Source organism: Muntiacus reevesi, chromosome 10, assembly GCF_963930625.1.
Source record: "Muntiacus reevesi chromosome 10, mMunRee1.1, whole genome shotgun sequence".
NCBI classification, from domain to species: Eukaryota; Metazoa; Chordata; class Mammalia; order Artiodactyla; family Cervidae; genus Muntiacus; species Muntiacus reevesi.
The window spans coordinates 77,027,603-77,049,569 of record NC_089258.1 but is presented as its reverse complement, the minus strand read 5'-3'; positions in this window follow the sequence as shown (position 1 = coordinate 77,049,569).

Below are 21,967 nucleotides of genomic sequence, written 5' to 3'. Positions count from 1 at the left end.
TAGATCTAGTGGAAAGAGCACATTTAGGGAAGCAGACAAGAAGAGAGTGAGCCCACGCTGCCGACTGACAGATGGAAGGCCAGCGCCACAGAGGCCAGGCTGAGCGGAGCGGAGGGCGTGGTGGCTGACATGTGGGAGATGAGTTTGGGAGAGGGGTTGAGGCTGCGGGGGTGGGGTGGGGAGGACAGAGTGCTTTGACCACCCAGCTAAGAGCTCTCCATCTTACCCTAAAGTCGCAGGCAGAGTCTAGTTTTGTGTATTTTGAAGCACATGAAATTTTTTTTCGGGGGGGGTGTCTCAATTGATGAAAAAAATCCGAAATTATGAAAACGAACTTGCTAGGCTCCTTGCCGGGGCCTGTGCCAATGACAGGCAGAGAAGATGAGCCTTCATTAGCCTTGCTATGCCCGGGGGTACCTTGGATGTTTCAGAAGTGGGGTGGGTGGGGGAGGTTCCCAGGATGCCATGCTTGTCTAGAACTTTTTGGTTTGGGGCTGGAGGCAGACATTATTTTTGGAGCGCCCGGATTGGAGTCAGATGAGTTGGGACGCTTAAGAGGGGCTCTTGGCGACAAGTCAGCACAAATGCTGCTGCTGCTGCTGCTGCTGCTAAGTCGCTTCAGTCGTGTCTGACTCTGTGCGACCCCATAGACGGCAGCCCACCAGGCTCCCGCGTCCCTGGGATTCTCCAGGCAAGAACACTGGAGTGGGTTGCCATTTCCTCCTCCAATGCATGAAAGTGAAAAGTGAAAGTGAAGTCACTCAGTCGTGTCCCACTCTTTGTGACCCGACGGACCGCAGCCTACCAGGCTCCTCCGTCCATGGGATTTTCTAGGCAAGAGGACTGGAGTGGGGTGCCATTGCCTTCCCCACAGTACAAATGGAGGGGCTTTAAAATGATGGAACCTCATTCTCACGGTTCAGGAGGCTGGGACTGAAATCGAGGTGTCTCAGGGCTGGGGGTGCTAGAGGCGCTGAGGGAGAAACCCTCCGACGCCTCTCCCCCAGCTGCTGGAGGGGGCCAGGGACCCCGGGCGGTGCTCGGCTGGTTACTCCAGTGTCTGACTCCATCCCCACGTGGCCTACTTCTGTCTCCTCTTCTGTTTTTTAAAAAAATTTTTTTTTCAAATTAATTTTTATCAGAGTATAGTCACTTTACAGGGCTTCCCAGGTGGCTCAATGGTAAAGAATGCTCCTGCCAAGCAGGAGACCTGGGTTGGATCCCCGGGGTCGGGAAGATCCCCTGGAGAAGGAAATGGCAACGCACTCCAGCATTCTTGCCTGGGAAATCCCATGGACAGAGGAGCCTGGCGGGCTACAGTTCCTAAGGTCGCAAAGAGTCGGGCAAAACTGAGCGACTAAACCCAGCAGCAGCAGCTGCTTTACAATGCTGCGTCGGTTCTGCTTAACCGCAAAGTGAATCAGCTGTACTTACACACACGTCCCCTCTTTTTTGGATTTCCTCCCCATTTAGGTCGCCAAAGAGCGATGAGTACAGTTCCCTGTGCTACACAGTAGGTTCTCATTGTATTGTGGTGTGCTAAGTCGCTTCAGCTGTGTCAGACTCTGTTCCATGCTCCTGACTGTAGCCCGCCAGGCTCCTCTGTCCATGGGATTCTCCAGGCAAGAAGACTGGAGCGGGTTGCCATGCCCTCCTCCAGGGGATCTGCCCTACCCTGGGTCTCTTGCATTGCAGGCAGATTCTTTACTGCTAAGCCACCAGGGAAGCCCCATTAGTTATCTGTATTATATATAACGTGAGAGTGAAAGTGAAAGTCGCTCAGTCATGTCTGATTCTTTGCGATCCCATGGACTATACAGGATTCTCCAGGCCAGAATGCTGGAGTGGGTAGCCTTTCCCTTCTCCAGGGGATCTTCCCAACCCAGGGATTGAATCCAGGTCTCCCACATTGTAGGTGGATTCTTTGCCAGCTGAGCCACCAGGGAAACCCAAGAATACTGGAGTTGGGTAGCCTATCCCTTCTCCAGGGGATCTTCCCGACCCGGGAATCGAACTGGGGTCTCCTGCACTGCAGGCAGATTCTTTACCAGCTGAGCTATAGTGGTGTATATACGGTAATCCCAATCTTCCATTTCAGTCCCCCACATCCCCCTTGGTGTCCAAAGGGTTGTTCCCTGCATCTGTGTTCTCGTCTTGTAAGGACACTTGTCCCTGGGTTTAGAGCCCCCATTCAACCCAGGATCATTTCATTTTGGGATTTGAAAGGACCTTGTTTCCAAATAAGGTCATACTTACACATACCAGTAGTTAGGACTTGGACATATTTTTTGTTTGGGGGGGCACTAAAAAATACTGCACAATTAAAAAAAATTTATTTATTGATTGATTGATACTGCGCAATTTAATGCCTATGTCTCCATGTGGACCTAAGCTCTCTTGCTGCCGTGAACTCACACCCAATCTGATCTTGACTCTGAGGCCTCGGGTGAGTCATTTAACTCTCAGTGCGTCCAGCAGAAATGGAGATGCTTGGCATAGATTTTCACATTTTTGTTCACATCAGAACTTAAAAACCTCATGGCCCAGGCCACATCTCATATCAGTGAAACAAGAATCTCTTGGGGGCGGGGCTTCTCATTCATAATAAAAAAGCGCAGGCACAGGGAATATAGCCAATATTTCACAATATTTAATCAAGGAGCATAATCTATAAAAATTTTGTGTCACTGTGTTTTACATCTGAAACTAATATAATATTGGAAATCATCTATATCTCCTTAAACAGACACACAAACTCTTCAGTGATTCCAGTTCACAGTGAGTTTGAGACTGGAGCTTCTCAGCTTTAAATGTGCATATGGATCACAGGGTCGGGGGCAGGGTGGAATTTTGGGATGTGAAGGGAGGAGTCTGTGAAAATGCAGATTCCATTCTTCGGGGTCTGGGAGCCTGAAATTCTGCTTTTCTAAGGAGTTCCCAGGTGATGCCGACCCTGCCTGTCTTGCATGACCTCACAGCACCTCTGTGAGGATGCTACGTCTTACAGAGATCAACCCACTCTAAGAGGGCATCCTTGAAGGACTGACATCTGAACAGAGTTCTGGAAGTCGAAATTGCCCAGGGGAGACAGTTGCCAAGGGAGAACGCTCCAGGTGGAAGGAGAAACCTGCGCCAAAGCCTGGAAAAGGGAGGGCACGTGGACTTGAGGAGCAGGGGGAGGTGGGGAGGATGCGATGCAGGAGGTGGAAGGCAGGCTGCTGGAGCGGGAAGGGGTGGGGCCACGTGGGGTACTCAGCGTCCCCTTAGGTAATTGCCTCCGTGTCTTCCAAAATGTTTACGCTCACCCTTTCCCAAGAAAACTCCTCCAGGCAGAGGGCTTGTGCCTCCTCATTGTTTCTAACCTTTTTCTTTCTTCGCCATCATCCACCACCTTTACCCCATCACTGAAGTTTGCTAGGACCCTCACCTACATAGGCTTCATTTAAGTTTTATAAGCTTTAAGATTAAATCATTGTTTACTGACGAGGTAGCTTCGATTCAGAGAAGCTAATCCACTTGCCCAGAGTTGTGGGGTGAGTGGGGACTCTTTTTTTAACCCCTCTCCCTCCCTTCTTTCTTTTCTTACTTCCTTTTTCTTGTCTTTCTTTCTTTATAAAATGGAATATGAGTAGATGTGCTAATATTTCACATTCTGTCATATTCACATGACACAATTTCTCATTATTTTATTCACATTCTTAGATATTCTTCAAGAAGCTATTTTTTTTTTTAAGTGACTGTTATTTGAATGTATCCTAATCCAATCAGTCGATCCTATGTTACTGGGTATTTGTTTTCACTGATTGTTCTCAATGGTCGTTGTTCTCAGCAGTAAACAACCTTATACATAAACTTTTGAAGATATTTTTGATCACTTCTTTAGGAAAAAATTTATAGATGGGATTAGGGGATCAAAGGCTGTGTACAATTTAAAGATTTCCTACACATAACGCCTTCTGGATGGACTGAACAGATGCAACTTCCCGTCAGCAGCGTGTGAGATCGTCTTGGGTACAACACTTGAGTTGAGCAAGGCTGATTGATCTGTACCACTTTGGTTGCTGAGAATATTTCGATCAAAGCAAAGCAATGAGAGAAACAGCATACTTCACAATATGCTGCTCTTCACAGTGGGACCCACTCCTTCTCCTTGGTTAGCACTCCTCTCTTCCCCATCTGGTTTGAGTCCTGAGGATCCAGGGTAGCTTTGCTCACGTTTCTCTGGGTCTGCTCTCCCCCTCCTCAACCCTTCTTGTCCATCTAGATGGAGCTTGGGTATCACTTGAAGTATTTGTAAGATGCATGAACTCAGATTCACTGCTGTCTCCGGTCACACCACCCTGAACATGCCTGATGTTGTCTGACCTTGGGAGCTAAGCAGGGGTGGGCTTGGTTAGGACTTGGGTGGGAGTTCCTTAGATTTGTTACCTGAAATCTCTTTCCAGTTTCAGGAATTCCAGTTTTATAGTCTTAGGAATTCAGGACTTTTCGCGTTGCAAAGGACCTCAGTGGTTATCAGGCCCATTATTCCATCTGCATTAGCCAGCTGGTGATAGTTGCATGGTTAGATGTCCATCTCTTGATGGTTCCATTTTTGGTCCTTCAAGAGGTTACCCTGAGAGCAAGTCTATTTTGCTCAGAGATTCAAAAATTGTGGAATATTTCAAACATACAAAAATTCAGAAAATAATGTGATACCCATGTCCTACTATGAGTATTTACCAAATATTAATATTCTGTTATATTTGTTCTAGAAATCTCTTTTAAAAAGAGAAAAAGTTCTAAATACTGGTACTACAACTATTCTTTTTTGAAATTGCCTTGACTATTCTAGGTGCTTTTGTTTTCATATAAAATATAGAATAATGTTGTCCCGTGATTCATAAAGCTAATCTCCATTTTTGGACATTTTCTTCCATATTTCACTACTATGAATCATGCTGTGATGGTTCGTACATAAATATTTATGCACATTCTTATTTTCTTTGTTAGCATAAATTGCTAGGAATTTACTTGCTAAGTCAATGATTAAGCATCGTTTAAACGGTTTTCACACAAAGTCTCACACTGGCCACCTGAAATGTATGAGCGCCCTTTTCTTATGCTGTTGCCAACACTGGGGGTTTGTTATCTTTAAACTCTTTTCTATAATAGGATAGATATAAAATGCTACTCTATTGTAGTTCTAATTTGTATTTTATTAGTGACTAAGGACGTTGAAAATTTAATCATATGTTTGTGGACCCTTGAAAGTGTTTTGTGAATTGACAGCTTATCTCCTTTGCTCATTTTTGTACCGGAACGTTAATATTTTGATGTTGATTTCTAAGGGCTTTTTATTGTTAAACACACTGCAGATGTTATTTTATTTGCATTTATTTGTTTACTTTTCAATTTTCTTTTTGTTTTTTGAAACAGAAGTGTAAACATTTTACTTAGTCAAATCTACAGGTCTTCTTTGTGCCTTTTTCTTTTAGTGTGAAGTATAGAAAAGCCCCCGTTATCTAAAGTTCATGTAAATCTATTTTATAGTATTAATCTGTTTTCCTATAATAGATTATATAAATCTAATTTCTTTCAGTCACTTTTACATTTAACTTTTAAAAATTCTAAGAACACTTGTTTATTACTTTTTGGCTGTTCCGGGTCTCCATTTCGGCATGCAGGAGTTTTTAGTTGCGGCATGAGAACGCTTGTTGCTGCACGTGGGATCTAGTTCCCTGACCAGGGATAGAACCTGGGCCCCCTGCACTGGGAGCGCAGATCTTAGCAACTGGACCACCAGGGACGTTCCTAACTTTTTGATAAAGTTGGAATTTTGGATAAGTTATAGGGCAGAGGTCTGACTTTTCTCCCATCATGTTTCATGCATCCACCCTGGCACTACTGGTCATCTATTACTTTCCCAGATTCTACCTTCATCTTATACCAACACTTACGTATGTTTGGATTTGTTTGGGGTCTCTCTGATCTGTAACACATTTATAGGGTATCACATTAATGTGCTAATTATTATAACTTTGATGATTTTAATTTCAAGATATATTTTAATAATATGCCAGTATTGCTTTAGTTTTTCTTAATTATTATTGTATATCTTACATAGTTTTTGTTCCAAAAACCAATATATAAATATTTCATAATAAAAAATAAGTCCTACATACATGTGGCCAATAGTTTCAATAATGAATTGTATAAATGAAAAGTAAAACCCCTCTTTCCCTTTCTCCAGTTCCACTCCCAAAAGGCAAAAACTGGTTTTTTTTATCCTGTGTCTTTCTGTGTCTTTAGAAAACACACCTATTAAAATTACACCTGTGTATCCATATTTACATACGTGGAACCGTGTTGTGCAGAGTTCTCTATGATTAGTTTTTTCATTTAAAAACATATCTGGTATGGCAGGAACCAACAAAATTCTGTAAAGCAATTATACTTCAACTAAAAGAGAAATAAATTAAAAATAAATGAATAAAAATACATCTGAACATCTTTCCATACCAGTGCACAAAGTTCTAAATCATTCATTTTAACTGCTTTATGACAATCCATTGCATGGATAGAATATAATTAGTTTGGCTAGTCTTTGATTGAAGGTCATTTAGGTCACTTTCAATTGTTTTTATTAGTACAGATAATTGCTCATTTTATTTCTTGCTGAACTTTAGATCATCTTCTTTCCTATTTAAAAAATGAAAATTGCTTTAAATTTAGAAAATAATTTATAGAAGATTGCCATCTTGTTTATTTTTTAGTCTGTCCATCCATGAACAAACCACATCCTTCCATTTATGTGACTATTTTTTATGTACCTCAGTAAAATTTTATAAGTCTTTTCAAATAGAACTTTCACAATTTTGTTAAATTTATTCCTTGGGGTTTTATTTTGTCTTTTATTAGATTTCACAATGCTATTATTTCCTGTTGTATTTTCTAACTAGTTATCTTTGGCAAATGGCTAAACCACTACTTTTTTGTGTATTTATTTTATGATTAGCCACATTACTCAATTCTATTTGTAATTATAAGAATTTTAGCTAGTTCTCTTGTGTCTTATAAAATCAAATGATATATAGAAATTATATTTTTCTTTCCAATAGCTGTATTGATACTATTTTTATATGGAAAAGTACAAGTTATAAGAAACACCTGTGTACCTTCTACACAAAAATAACAATGGTTTTATTATTTCTTTTCCTTTTTTTATGACAAAGGTAAAAGCTCTGGAACAAATATGAAATAATATGTTTAAATAGATACGTTTGTTTTGATTCTACTTTTTTTCCTAGTTGGGGACATGAAAGACACTGGATTGTTCCGTAAAGCTGCACTTTCTTAAAAAAACAATACTTTTCAATGTGGAACCAGGTTGGACTTACAGAAAAGCTGCAAAGATAGTACAGTGTGCCCGTGTATCGCACACCCAGTTTTGTCTGGTGCTAACATCTCACACAACCACTAAAACCAAGAGACCAACATCGGGACATGAACATTAACTAAGTTCTAGACTTTATTTGAATTGCACTGCTTTTCCCACTAGCTCCCTTTTCTATTTCAGCATGCAGCTCAGAATAGCACGTTCCATTTAGGTGTCACGTCTCATTAGTCTCAACCGGATCTGTGACAATTTCTTCATCTCTCCTTTTTTCTGATGGCGTGTTAGTCAAGTGTTGTCTTGAAACCTCCTCAGTTTGGATTTGTCTGATGGTTCCTCACATCAGACTGTGATGATTGGTTTCAGGGAAGAAGACTCCAGAGGGGTCATTTCTTTCCCATTCCATCGTGTCAGCAATGAATACTTGTTATCAACATGACATCGCTGGCAAAGAGAAACATGGCCCCAGGCCAAGGTCGTGTTTGCTGGATTTCTATCTTGCAAAGTTACTTTTATTCCTTCTCATCACTCTTTTAATTGGGAAGCAAGTCACTAAGTCCAACCTATACTGGAGGGGACACAGTTTGATTTCCATTAAATTAGAATGCGTCTAGCATTTTGCTGTTCTCTCATCAGTCTTGCCTTGATATATTAATGGATATTCTTTATCATATTAGAGAAGTATCTATGAGAAATGTATTTTTTTACATGAGTCGTCAGCCACCTAAATTATAATATAGGAAAGAAAATGACAACAATGAATGTAGGGGAAACAGAAGGGCTTTGGAGAAATTAATATAATATTCAGGAGAAAGAAACCCTGCTACCTGCATTAATTCAGAGGTGGTTGCATCTGAACTAAGTGAAAAGTCTGCTCTATAGATACTCAAAGTAGTTAAACTTAAATTCAAGCCAGGAAAACCAGGTGGTTGTCTTATAAAAGCCTGGGCTGCTTCTTTGCAGAATCTGTGATGGTTTCTTCTTTTCCTCTACAGGGTCAAAAAGACCATACATTATGGGAGTTCAACCAGGGTTTGTGGAATGGAATTGAATAAGCCTGTAAGTGCGTTATCCATCTCCAGAGGAATCTCTTGATTCTTATGCCATGTGAAATGTACTCAAGCCAGAAACATATCTGCTGCTACTTTTAAATGTTCTTTAAAAAGAAAGCCAGATGCAAAAGATCTAAAAAGACATTTATCCAAGGAGATACACACAGGACCAATAAGCACATGGAAAGATGCTCAACATCATTAGCCATTAGAGAAATGCCCATCAGATCCACAGTGAGATACCAGCTCACATCCAATAGCACAGGTGGGAACCAAAAAGACTGATAAGGGATGTAGTGAACTTGGAATTCTTATACGCTGCTGGCAGGAGTGTAAACTCCTGCAGCTGCTTTGGAAAACAATCTGGCAGTTCCTTTAAAAGTTAAACATAGAGTTACCACAAGACCCAGCAATTCCACTCCCAAGTATAAACCCAAGAGAAATGAAAACACGTGCATCCCTGCTAAGTTGCTTCAGTCACGTCTGACTCTTTGCAACTCCATGGACTGGAGCCCACCAGGCTCCTCCGGCCATGGGATTCTCCAGGCAAGAACACTGGAGTGGGTTGCCATGCCTTCCTCCAGGGGATCTTCCCAATCAAAGGACTGAACCTGCATCTCTTGCATTTCCTGCATTGGCAGGCAGCTTCCTTACCACTAGTGATACCTGGGAAGCCCAGTGAAAACACATGTCCTCATAAAACCTTGTATGAGAATGTTCATAGCAGAATTAATCATAATAGCCAAAAAGTAGAAATAATCCAAATGCCCATTAATGGATGAATTAGCAAATGAATCATATCATAGTGATACAATGGAACATTATTGGACCATAAGGAAATGAACTAGTGACAAATATTACAACATGCACGAACCTTGCAGACACTGGGCTAAGGGCAAGAAGTCAGTCAGAAAGGATCATGTATCATATGATTTCATTATATGAAATGTCCAGAATAGGCAAATTCATGGAGACAGAGAGCGGATCATGAGCGGATCATGGGCTGCCTACGACTGAGGAGGCTGGAGAGAAATGGGCAAGGTCTGCTAATGGTTATGGGGTTTCTTTTCAGGGTAATGAAAATGTTCTAAAATTGATTGTGGTGATGGTTAGACAACTCTGTGAGTACGCTAAAATTTATTGAATTGTGTGCTTTAAACAAGTGAACTTTATAGTATGTGATTTATATCTCAACAGAACTATTATTTTAATATTTTTTATTAAGTATAGTTGATTTATAATGCTGTATTAGTTTCAAGTACAGCAAAAAGATTCAGTTATAAACTTTTTTAAAGTTTTTTTTTTCCATTATAGGCTATTACAAAATAGTGAATATTGTTCCCTGTTATACTGTAAATCTTTGTTACTTATCTATTTTATGTATAGTATTGTGTATCTGTTAATCCCATATTCCTAATTTATCCCTCCCCAAGCTGTTGTTTTTAAAAAAAAAAAAAGAGGAGAAAGCAAGCCAGATCTTGGAATATGGTTCCAATTTAGACACTAAGGGCATAAACTCAGGCCACAAATTACGTGAATGATGTAGGGAGGGTGGGAGGTGGTTACAAAAACACAAGACATCACAACTGCTCTAGAGCTGGGGATCTGTGTTCACACCTGGGACAGAGAAAGTGACCTCCAAAGTGATGATTTGAGGGGCGCTTGGGAAGGCCTAGCACTTAGGTCTGAAATGCTGTTATTACATGTCAGGATCAGGGTTTTTTTTTGTTAAGACGGCAAACTTGAAATGTCAGCAGTCTAATAAACATCTTAGTGTAAATGCATACGTGAGTTCTTACTGATTGACAGCTGGAAGGGGCAGGTTCAGATAGCGAAGGAGAAGAACCTGGCTGGGCAGGTGACAGCTGGGGGTGTGCCAGGTTGCTGGGTGGGGGAGGGCAGCTGATGAGAGGAGGCCAGAGAGGCCCCACGGCTTAGCTGGGGTCGCCCCTCCCAGCATCTGCTCTGGCCAGGTCTCATGGCCTTTGGAACCAAGTCCAGTGGCTCAGCCTGTCTTCTGCATCCCTCGTCAGGAAGTTTTTCATGCCTTTGGCTCACGTGTGAGTTCTAGAATTTTTGTAGCCCTCTTGGAGGGATTAAATTGCACTCTCGCTTATTGTTTTATCCCTCTGGACAGCCTCTGATACCGTGGTGCTGTTTGAACAGGACTGTTTTCTGCCTTGATTGTGCTTTTGCAATTACTTATGAGATGAAGCTCTGGGAAGATCAGGTCAGCAGACTCTTACTCAACTATAGGCTGTCCCTGGCTCCAGGCCGCATTTCACCACTCTCTCAGCTCTGCACCCCTTCCAGTGCTGCAAAAATATGTCTCTGTGTTGACCCAAAATGGCCTGGAGGGGACTTCACTGGCGGTTGAGTGATTGGGCCTCTGCTCTTCCACTGCAAGGGGCGTGGGTTCAATCCCTGGTCAGGGAACTAAAATCTCGCATGACTTACAGTAAAAAAAAACACCCCCCCCCCACACAAATGGCTTGAAGTTTGGCCACACATCATCACATTGCACTCCACTGTGCTGCCCAGGACACACGCATGTGCACGTGCGCACGCACACACACACACACACACACACACACACGTTCACCCTATAGAGGCAACCAGTTTAGGGCTAGGGTCTCTTTTGTTTTATATTAAAAGTGTGTTTTTTTATAATAAACAAAGTTGGACTTGGGTTCATCAGCAAGTCTCTTCCCTTCTCTGGATTTCAGGTTTCTTACCTTTAAAACAAGGGAAGGGGACCTCTGGGGTTTTTCTACCCTCTATGGTGATGATTTAGGATGAGAAAGTCTGGTTTCTAAGAGTCAGAGCTCCTTCAGGTTAGAGATGCTAAATTATTTGTTAAGAATTTCCCCTTTTACAAAATCTAACTGTGGTTTTGGATTGCAGTTGAGTATGGGAGAATGAAGGGGAGTGTTTTCAGGCTTCCTCCTACTTTCCAGAATTAAACAGAGAAGATCCCTCTCCTGGCCGAGACCCACTAGGCTAGCTCTTCCCTGCGCCCCAGGAAGCGCTCAGTAGGGGGCCTCTTGATGAATTGGTTGCCAGCACGCTGACCCTGTGTACTGATCTTCTTTTGCACTGTGTGTGTCTCCAAATCTTTCTCTGATAGCTTTTTGGTTATGAACTTTGCCTTTCCTCCTTCTGGTTTGCTTCAGCAAAGTGGAGCGCACTCCAAAATATGCCCATTTTTCATCCTCCCCTCTTTGTCTCGGGACAGCCTGGGATGCTGGCGATGCCTTCCTTTGGCAGCTGAGAAGCTGGGATCCATTAGGGCCCATTAGCGCACTGCAGGTCCAGCGTGCTGGTCACGGTGGCACCTGTTTAATTAGACAGGGATCAGAGGGACTGTGCCCCCTCTGGGGGCTGCCTCAGAAGGGGTCAACAGGGCAGCTTCTTCTCCTCGGGTCCAAGGAGACCGAGAGGGAATTTGGATCACTCCAAACTCCCTCTCTGCAAAAAACAAGTTGGTCAGTCTGCCGACACCCCGTCTGTCTGCCTCAACCTTTCCTCCCTGCTCCCACGCTTGCCGCATCCTCAGGGCATGGACTCAATCAGTCTCTCCAGATGGGAATCAGACAGCGGGACTAATGGCTCAGCTCCCCCAGTACCTGGACTGCATCCAGGGCTCTGGACACATTCCATGGTGGGACCGCCCATCTCCTTCAGGGGTGCTTTCACTAATACAGACATCTGAGCAAGGAGACTCATCTCACATCACCCCCAAAGACCCAGACTAACTGGAGCACTGTCCCCACAGTGCCCCCTAGTAGGAGTCAGCTGGGTCTAGTCATCAAGGGAAGACCTGGGTGGGTGGGCAGCAGCAGAGAGGGAGTGACTGGTCTAATATTCAGGGGAATCTACTGTGTGTTGTGTGAGACAGCGGTCCCCAACCTCTTTGACACTGGTTTCATGAAAGATAATTTTTTCATGGATGGGGATAGGGGACGGGAATGGTTTTGGAGTGATTCAAGCTCATTGCATTTATTGTGCACTTTATTTCCATTATTATTGGATCAGCTCCACCTCAGATCATCAGGTCTTAGATCGCAGAGGTTGGGGACTCCTGATTTAAGACACTGTGGCAAATCAATCAAAGCACCTATAGAAAATCAGCTTTAGCCTTGGAGCTGTTCCGCCAACTCAACATCAATGTTTGCACGAAGCTCCTTAAATATATGCAGCAGGGATACCAAACTTTGGGGGAGGAAGGAGGATGTGTAGAGGAATGGGGTGGGGAGCAGGTGGAGGCTGGTGAGGGGAGAAGAAACTTGTGGTTCCTTTCCCACGTCCCCCAACGGGCAAGCCTCATCTGGGTGCATCTTTCTGCTTGGGGGCCCTGGGTAAGAAGGGCTGACGGAGCCATGGTGCACCCAGAAAACATGGGTTTCCTGGTAAGTCCTCTCTTCCCTCCTTTCTCTCCTCCTTCACAAGCTTACATTGGCTTCCAGGAGCAAAATAAAGGATGCATACTCTGTCCTTAAGGAACTTGTGTTCTGAAAGCAGAGAGGAGAGACCAGAGCCCCGCCAATGGAAAAACCACAAGCTTGGGAGGCAGAATGCTTGAGAGTCTGAGTCAAGCACCCACTTATGAGCTTCGTGTCTCAGGACAACTTAACTTAGCCGTTAACTTCTCCAATCTGTGCCTTCCACTAGATATGAGGGGTTAAAACATGATGTATGTGTATGCAATATAGAGGTACAACAAATGACCGCTTCATCATTATGTGATTATACAGGTAACACAGGTACAAGCCAGGATGCGATAAGGGATGGAAATGGGGAACCAGCCAAGTGTTCCGGAGTCACATGGCGACTGAAGGGTGAAGTTCAGAATCCTAACCAGCTGACTGCCTTCTACAGCGTGGGGACTATGGTCCCGGTTTTCAGGGACCTGCCCTTTGATGGTTCCGTTTCTTCCTAACAAGGCTCTTCCACTGGGTTCCAGGAAAGCTGTTTTTGGGGGGATCTGTGGATGCATGAATCTGTTCTCTGTGCCAGGTTAAATTCTAAGCTTCCTCACTAAGGGAATTCAAGGCAGAAATTCCCTATGGGTGCAGGGAATTGGGCCCAAAGCAGGAAAGGCAGGCCACAGCTTTGCCGCACTCCCTGGATGCACATGGGACTTCAGTAAAGGCCCTTATTCCATATTCCAGGGGAGTGCAGGCCCCTGGCACTCACATGAGGAGCCCACCGAGGTCTTTTTTTTTTTTAAATTATTTATTTTTGATTGCACTGGGTCTTTGTTGATATGCACAAATCCAACCAGTCCATCCTAAAGGAAATCAGTCCTGAATGTTCATTGGAAGGGCTGATGCTGAAGCTGAAACTTCAATCCTTTGACCACCTGATGTGAAAAACTGACTCATTGGAAAAGACCCTGATGCTGGGAAAGATTGAAGGCAGGAGGAGAAGGGGATGACAGAGGATGAGATGGTTGGATGGCATCACCGACTTGACATGAGTCTGAGCAAGCTCCAGGAGTTAGTGATGGACAGGGAAGTCTGGCGTGTTGCAGTCTATGGGGTTGTAAAGAGTCGGACACAAATGGGCAACCGGACTGAACTGCGCAGACCTTCTCTGGTTGCAGCAAGCGGCGGCTGCTCTTCCTTGCAGTGTGCAGGCTTCTCACTGCGGAGGCTTCTCTTGTTGGGGGGCACGGGCTCTAGGCCTGTGTGCTCAGTTTTTGCGACTCCCTAGCTCTAGAGCTCAGACTCAGAGGCTGTGATACCCAGGCTTAGCTGCTCCACTGCATGTGGGATCTTCCTGGACCAGGGATTGAACCTGTGTCCCCTGCATTGGCAGGCGGGTTCCTACCTGCTGCGCCATCAGGGAAGTTCACCCACCAAGGTCTTGGTCCGGATGCAGTTGGTGTCTGGGGGTTGAGCGTCCTCATTGCTGGTCCTGTGAAGCTGAACTAAGTGAGGATGCAAAGGAAGGTGCTGCCTCCATATGGAGTCACACCAGGATCCGTGGAACACCACGAGCAAGGTCAAGCCCGCGGGCAGCAGCATCTGCTACCACCAGATGCCAGGACACTGAGAAAAAGTGGCATGTCCCTTGGGGTCTCTCACAATGATATCCTTTTATGTTTGTGCAGAACTTAATTCACGAAGCACTTTCACAGTCCTCGTCCCTTGACTTTTCTGCAGGAGCAAATCTGAGGCCACGTGATGAGGCAGAACTAGCCCCGCGGTTGGCATGAAATGTACCTGCATTTGAGTCTTTCTACGAGATTGAGTAGCCGTGACCTTGGGTAAGTTATTAACTCTTCTGTGTCTCAGTTTCCTGCTCTGTACAGCGGGGATTATCCCCCGGTGGGGATTACAGGACATCTGATACACCAAGGGCCCAGGCGTCTTACAAAGGCTCTTCTTCCAGGTTCTTCTGCCTCCTTCCTGCCTGCCGTCTGCTCCTGCAGCTCAATGCTGCCTAGGGTCTGTGTGTGAAACGGGGGTGACCGTGGCAAGGCTGCCAAGACAGAAATTCTCCTTGTTTCTCTTGTCTTCTGGCTGGAAGGTGGGTCTCTGGGCAAGGGTGTTGCGGGGGCCGTGGTGGGGGCCCAGGTAGCTCAGGTGACTCATTATCCCTGCCTTCGTGTGTCCCCGTGAGGGACGATGAAGGGATGCCTGTCCTATGGTGTCGGCATGTGACAGGGGCTCTGGGGACGAGCCGGCATCACCGCCTGTCCAGAACAGGGACGTGGCAGGTATTTAGCGTCTCTCTTTGTGAGAGGGATCCACGTTGCCTGGGTCGGGTGATGGTGGAGAAACACAAGAAAGGTTCATGTGAGCCGCTGGCAGCAACATTTGCATCAACCAATCAAGGTACCATCTTGTTTTATGTGTGTTTTTTCTTTTTTTTTTTAAACAAAACAAATAAAGGAGATTTATTTTAAGAAAAGTTTCCTTAAACTTTTGCCTTTTTTCTACCTTGAAGGTTAGATAACTTTTTCTCAATGCATCCAGTGAATTTTCTTTTTTCATAAAGTTTTTATTTTCTATTGGGCTATGGGTAATTTGGTCTTCCCTGTGGTTCTGGTGGTAAAGAATCTGCCTGCAGTGAGGGAGACCCAGGTTCGAGCCCTGAGTCTAGAAGACTGCCCTGAAGCAGGGAATGGCAACCCACTCCAGTATTCTTGCCTGGAGAATCCCATGCACAGAGGAGCCTGGTGGGCTATCGTTCATGGGGTCACAAAAGAGTCAGACACGACTGAGCAACTCATACAGACACACAGAGTCTTAGTTGATTTACAATATTGTGTTAGTTTCAGGCATACAGCAAAGTGATTCAGTTATATTGAATACATGTATATTTATTCTTTTTCAAATCCTTTCCTTATTTAGCTTATTACAGGATATTGAGCATACCCTGTGGTATGCTGTAGGTCTTTGTCGGTTTCTATTTTAAATTTCCACATGCGTTTCTGTTCAGAGGCAGATGGACAGATGAGCTCCTTGTGTGATACAGCAGGTTCCCACCAGCTCTCTCTTTTACACATGGTAGTGTATATATATCAATGCAGCTCTCTCAATTCATCCTATCCTCTCCTTCCCACTCTGAGTCCACATTGTCTATTCTCTATGCCTGCATCTCTATTCCTGCCATGGAAATAGGTTCATCTGCACCTTTTTTCTAGATTCCACATATATGCATTAATATATGATCTTTGTTTTTCTCATTCTGACTTACTTCACTCTGGAGGGCAGACTCTAGGCTCAACCACATCTCTAAAAATATGACCCAATCTCGTTCCTTTTAGTGGCTGAGAAATATTCCACTGTGTGTAGCTGCCACATCTTCTCTCTGCATTCAGTTGTCGTTGGTCATTTAGGTTGTTCCCATGTCCTGACCTTTGTAAATAGCGCTGCAATGAGGACTGGGGCACATGCATCTGAATTATGGTTTTCTCAGTATATGCCCAGTAGTGGGATTGTCGTATCATATAGTAACGAGCTCATTCTTAATCAAAACCTAGCAACCAGGTCTTTTAGCTCTAAATCAGTCATTTATATTTTAGCATGTGAGAATTAGAGTTAGACCGATGGGGACATTCCCTAAGTGAATTCTGCCACTGTTTGGACCTTTGACTTCTGAGATTGGTCCAATTGGTTGCCCTTCGGAACCAAGTTCAATTTGCAAGCGCCTGTTGAGATCTTGGAAGGCGGTCAGATTCCAAGCCTGGATCCCAAGTGTCCGTTGCTGCAGGAGAGACTTGGAACATGGGACAGAGGCCAGATGCCCCCTCTAAGGACCCCTGTGGGAGGTGGAGGGCACACCTCCCCTTCCGGTCCTTGCACAAGCTTGGGAGCGGGGACTCGGTCTCCACGCGGACCTCTCGGCTGGGGAAGCACGTCCTCTCGGTCCAGGGACCACCACCGCTGTATCAGACTGCTGATGCTCGTGGCTGAAGCTCACAGTTTCATCAGCAGCCCAGCCCACATCCTGGCACCTGGAGAGGTGGAATCTCACTTGATTTGTGCTCCAGGTGATCACCCTGGGATTTAGGGTTGAGTCTTTTCATCAGAGGGACAGAAGCCCCGGGATCAAGGCAGATAATTCTTCCCACCTCAGGGAAGAACGAGGAGGCAACAGTAAGCTGTTCTTTCCTTTTCCCAGGGAAGCTTGAGAACTAGACTCTGGTATCAAATCAGAGGCTTGATAGCACTTTCAGCTCCTCTTGTGAGAAAAGTGACATCAATATAAGCATCTAGAAAAGCAGAAATAGAGACACAGAAGTAGAGAAAAACTGGAGAATAAACACATGGACCAAAAGGGGAGTGGGATGAATCGGGAGATTGGGATTGACACATATACGCTATTGATTTGTTGTTGTGTGGTTGCTAAGTTGTGTATGACTCTTTGCAACCCTATGGACTGTAGCCCACCAGGCTCCTCTGTCCATGGGATTCTCCAGGCAAGAATCCTGGAGTGGGTTTCCGTTCCCTTCTCCAGGGAATCTTCCCGACCCAGGGATCCAAACCAGGTCTCCTGCATTGGCAGGCAGATTCTTCACCGTAGAGGCACCTGGGAAGCCCATGAAACTATTGATACTAGGATGCTAGACATGGTCCTCTCCCTGAATGAAAGCTTACCAGACCTTCTATCAGGAATCTCCGTTTCAGGAGAAGAAGGTCTTGATTGGGCTTTTCACAGGTAGGTCGTTTGTTTCCAGCGAAATGCCTGAGGAATTGGAGGATATTTCGTAAATATCTGCTGTATGAAGCAACCGGGGGGAGACTGAGGTTGACACGTGTGTACACCCTCGCCTGCTTTCGCCGTCATTTCTGAACAAGCTTTGGGGAGAGGATAACCTCTTTCTGCCACATCTCTGGGGACCAGGGGAGGGCTCCGGGGATGAGTAAAATGAGCCCCAGCATCTGGGAATGTATTACTAGATACTCTTCCCTCACTAGCTCATCAGAGGGGCCTTCTGAGAGCTTTCCAGAAAACTTAGGAGAGAAGCCCTTATCACATGCTCTCCCCTCTGCTTTCTCTAATGGTCGTTATCTGAAAACTGTCTAGACTGTAGATTCCAACCGGGCTGAGGCACATGAGGATGAAATATGTCTTCGCTTGGGGGTGGAGTGGGCATGATGAAATATCCCTTTCCTGACCTCTGAGGCTGACTCCCTCACAGTCAGCTGGAGGCCCCACAACGTGGAGAGAATGGGATTTGTCAGTGTCTCAGTGATGACCCGTCATAAGGAGTCTAGAGACAGCTTGGCTTGCACAAGGGCGTTTTTGCAGAAAAAGCCTTTAATCTTGCCTTTTACATGGTATCTGGGATCGGGTTGGGGTCAGTTCCTCCCAACTGCTGAGAGAGCATTTTGGTGGGAGGGTGGGAGGTGGATTCCAGCCCCCCTTTTGGATCCATGTCTAACTTGTTTTATTTTTTTTTAGAAAAAAAAATCTCCTTTTATCCCAAAACTCATCCTGCTAGCATCCAGCCAAGAGTACATTTTTTTTTTCTGCCGCTTATTAAACATGTTGCCTCTCAGATCTTATATTAAGCCCTATTTCCTTTCTGTAGGGGACAAGTTGAAACCAGGGAAGTTGCCTTGTAATTTTTCCTACCTTGATTCTCCTGCTGGCAAAAGGCATCTCCCGCTCTCCAGTTATAGCTGGGAGTTGCTCCACAGGGGGAGGAAGGGAGTTAAATCTAGATTTGCTGCCCCCAAGGAGGATGGGGGTGGGAGTGGGGTCCCTGAGGAAGCCGGGCTCCCCTTCCCTGTGCAGCACTGACTTGGCATCAGGCGAGCGAGTCAGGGAGCTTGCTGGCCATGAAAATTCAGTTAAACCCAACTCTCATTCAAACCACAATCAAATAGAAGCTATCATCTGCTAATACAGACCCAGAAGGAGTTCTCCCTGCTCTGCGGGGTCTTCCCGCCCTGGGTGATGTCTTTATCTCCTGCAGCATTCGTCCGATGGCAGCGGGCTCTTCAGGGTCAGAAGGGACTTAATAACACCCGCACCTGAGCCTGGAAATCTCTGCTGAGAAAAGAGCTGACTTTCCTGCAGGTTGTCAAGAGGCTCTTCCTCAAGTTGGGTTGAGGTCTGGCCTGCTCCCGGGCACCGGTTTCTGCCTGAAGAATCTTCTTTAATCTAAGTCACCCTGTTACTGACCAGGGTCCCTGGTCTTAATCAAAAGAAATTCACAGGAGGCCAGACATGAAATTCAGGCAAGGCTTTATTAGGACCCCGGTTGCATAGGGAGGGAGTTAGGATAGGTTAGGATAGGATAGGTTAGGATAGGGAGGCCTGGCGTGCTGCAATTCATGGGGTCGCAAAGAATCGGACACGACTGAGCGACTGAACTGAGCTAAACTGCAGTGGGAGGAGTAAAAGCAAATGACTGTTTCCCTTGCCCCCTCACTGACTCCACTAAGTGGGGCAGCCTAGCTCCTCATATGGGGTGAGGACAGGGTTATGTCCAGGGGTTGGTTGGAGGGGTGGCTTAGCAGGCGTGCCCCCCCCCCCCCCCCATCTCCGCTTTGATGTTGAGTGCAGGGGGTATGCACAGTACCCTGCTTCTTCACAAATGGCAGTTGAGTTTTTGGTCTTTTTGCATCTTGTCGTCCATCATTTGCCCCAAATGTGCATGCATGCAGTGACTTTTAGTCCCTTATACTTTCTTTGCATTTTGCTACTCAAGGAGACATTTGTCCAGGTGCAAGCACTCGGCAAAAGGTGTCAGGTCCCAACCTGTCTCAGAGTTAAACTTCCATTTCTAAAGGGGAGAGCGGTTTCCTCTGCCAATCACCACTGTCCACCTGGACAGAGCTTACCATTGTTCAAAACAAGCTGGACATTCAGATTGTTTAAACGCACAATCTCTTACTTTCTGAATCCTGGCAGCTACTTAAGGAAATGTATTATAGAAGAGTGAAACCAAACACATAAAGCCAGCAACAGCTCGTGGGTCTTCACTGCATGATGGAAAAAAGGAAGATCAGGGGCTGCGGGCGTGAGAAGAGCCTACAGCTCTGAAATATTCAGAACCCCATCCTCCACCGTATTCTCTGTTCCCCCAGGAACCACCGACATGTGGTCCTTAAGTGTTCACATCCATGGATGGTGAGGAAGGGCAGAGAGTGTGTCCCGCCCAGAAGCAGGTGGCGGTGAGACAGCTTCCAGCCATGGTGTGGGTGGCAGGGGCAGTGAGAGAGAAAGCAGGGACCAGCTGGAGCCTGCCCCCGCAGAAGAGAGAGCTCAGAGGGATGCGGGATGGGGTGGGGTAGCCCCTGGAGATCCCCGGGTTGCAGAGACTCCTGGGTCCCTCCAGAGTTTCGGGAAAATAGCACCACCACCCCACAGGGAAGGGAACAGCTTACCTTGCCGGGGTGGACAGACGGGAGTCCGCTTGGCAGAGCTCAGGGCAGGGCGTAAAGAGGTGGCTTCTCTGGCATGTGGCAGGGGTGGAATGGGCCAAGAGGGGAGGTGGGGGATGCTGATAGGGGCTTCTCTGAATTCAGAGCCAGGAGAGCAGGCTGTTACACGGCTCCAGAGGGTTTGTTTTTATTTCCTGGCTGTTACTGACACCTTGGTTAACATCTCTCTCTTTCTCTCTTTTTACTATATGAGTATGAGGGTGGTGCTAGTGGTAAAGAAACTTCCTGCCAATGCAGGAGACGTAAGAGATGTGGGTTGGATCCCTGGGTCGGGAAGATCCCCTGGAGAAGGGAAAGGAAACCCACTCCAGGATTCTTGCCTGGAGAATCCCATGGACAGAGGAGCCTGGTGGGCTACAGTCCATCAGGGTCGCACAGAGTTGGACACGACTGAAATGACTTAGCACACAGCACACTGTTTCTACTCTACCTCTGTATTGCCCACCTGATAAGCCCTTAATGAGTGGTGAATGAATAAACTTGCACACATGTACCCCATGTACGTATTTGTATGTCAGCATGTAGTGATGGTCATGGAGGCGGTCTGCACACACTTCTCAGTGGTCTGGGGTTTACCTCCGCTCCCAGGAGTTCAACTCTCAGGAGGGTACAAGAACCCCCGGGCAGACTTACCTATTTATTTTCTTAACTGTAATCTTTGATGAGTAGAAGTGTTGAAGTGAAGTGAAGTGGAAGTTGCTGAGTCATGCCTGACTCTTTGCGACCCCCTGGACCACACAGTCCATGGAATTCTCCAGGCCAGAATACTGGAGTGGGTAGCCTTTCCCTTCTCCAGGGGATCTTCCCAACCGAGGGGTCGAACCCAGGTCTCCCGCATTGCGGGCAGATTCTTTACCAGATGAGCCACAAGGGAAGCCCAGTAGAAGTGTTAAACTCTAATAATAAAGTCAATTTTACAACATTTTCTTTTGTGATTATTGCTTTCAGTGTCCTAAGGAATCTTGTCTCTTCCCTAGTCACGAGAATATTCTCAACTCTTCTCTAAAAACTCCATGGTTTTAACTTTTATATTCAGGTTTCTTATCCACTTTGAATTAACTTCTTGGTATAGAGTGAGATAGGAACTGAGGTTTATTTCTTTCCCCACATGAATATCCAGTTATCCACAAACAGTTCATTGAGGAGACTTCTCTTTCCTTTACTGAATTACTTTGGCATCTTTGTTGAAAATCAAATGACTTTATAAGTATGGTTTTATTTCTGGACCTTTATACTTTTTCACTGATCTGTTTGTTAATTCTTGTGCCAGTACTAATCTGTCTTGATTACTGTAACTTTAAGATAAGTCTTGAAGTCAGGTTGTGTAAGATTGTTCTTTTTTTTTAAAAGATACTTTTGGCTATTTTAGACCTCTACATTTTCATATAGAACTATGAATTATCTTGTTGATTTCTATAAAACAATGCTTGCTGGATTTATGATTAGAATTGAATTAAAAATATGGATGAATCTAGGGAGAATTGACATATCAAAATACGAGGTTTTCTAGTCTATAAATGTAGTATATCTCTCGATTTATATGTCTTTAATTTCTCTCAGCAATATTATGTAGTTCTCAATAAAGAGGTTTTGCCTATCTCTTGTTAAATTTATTTCTGAATATTTAATTT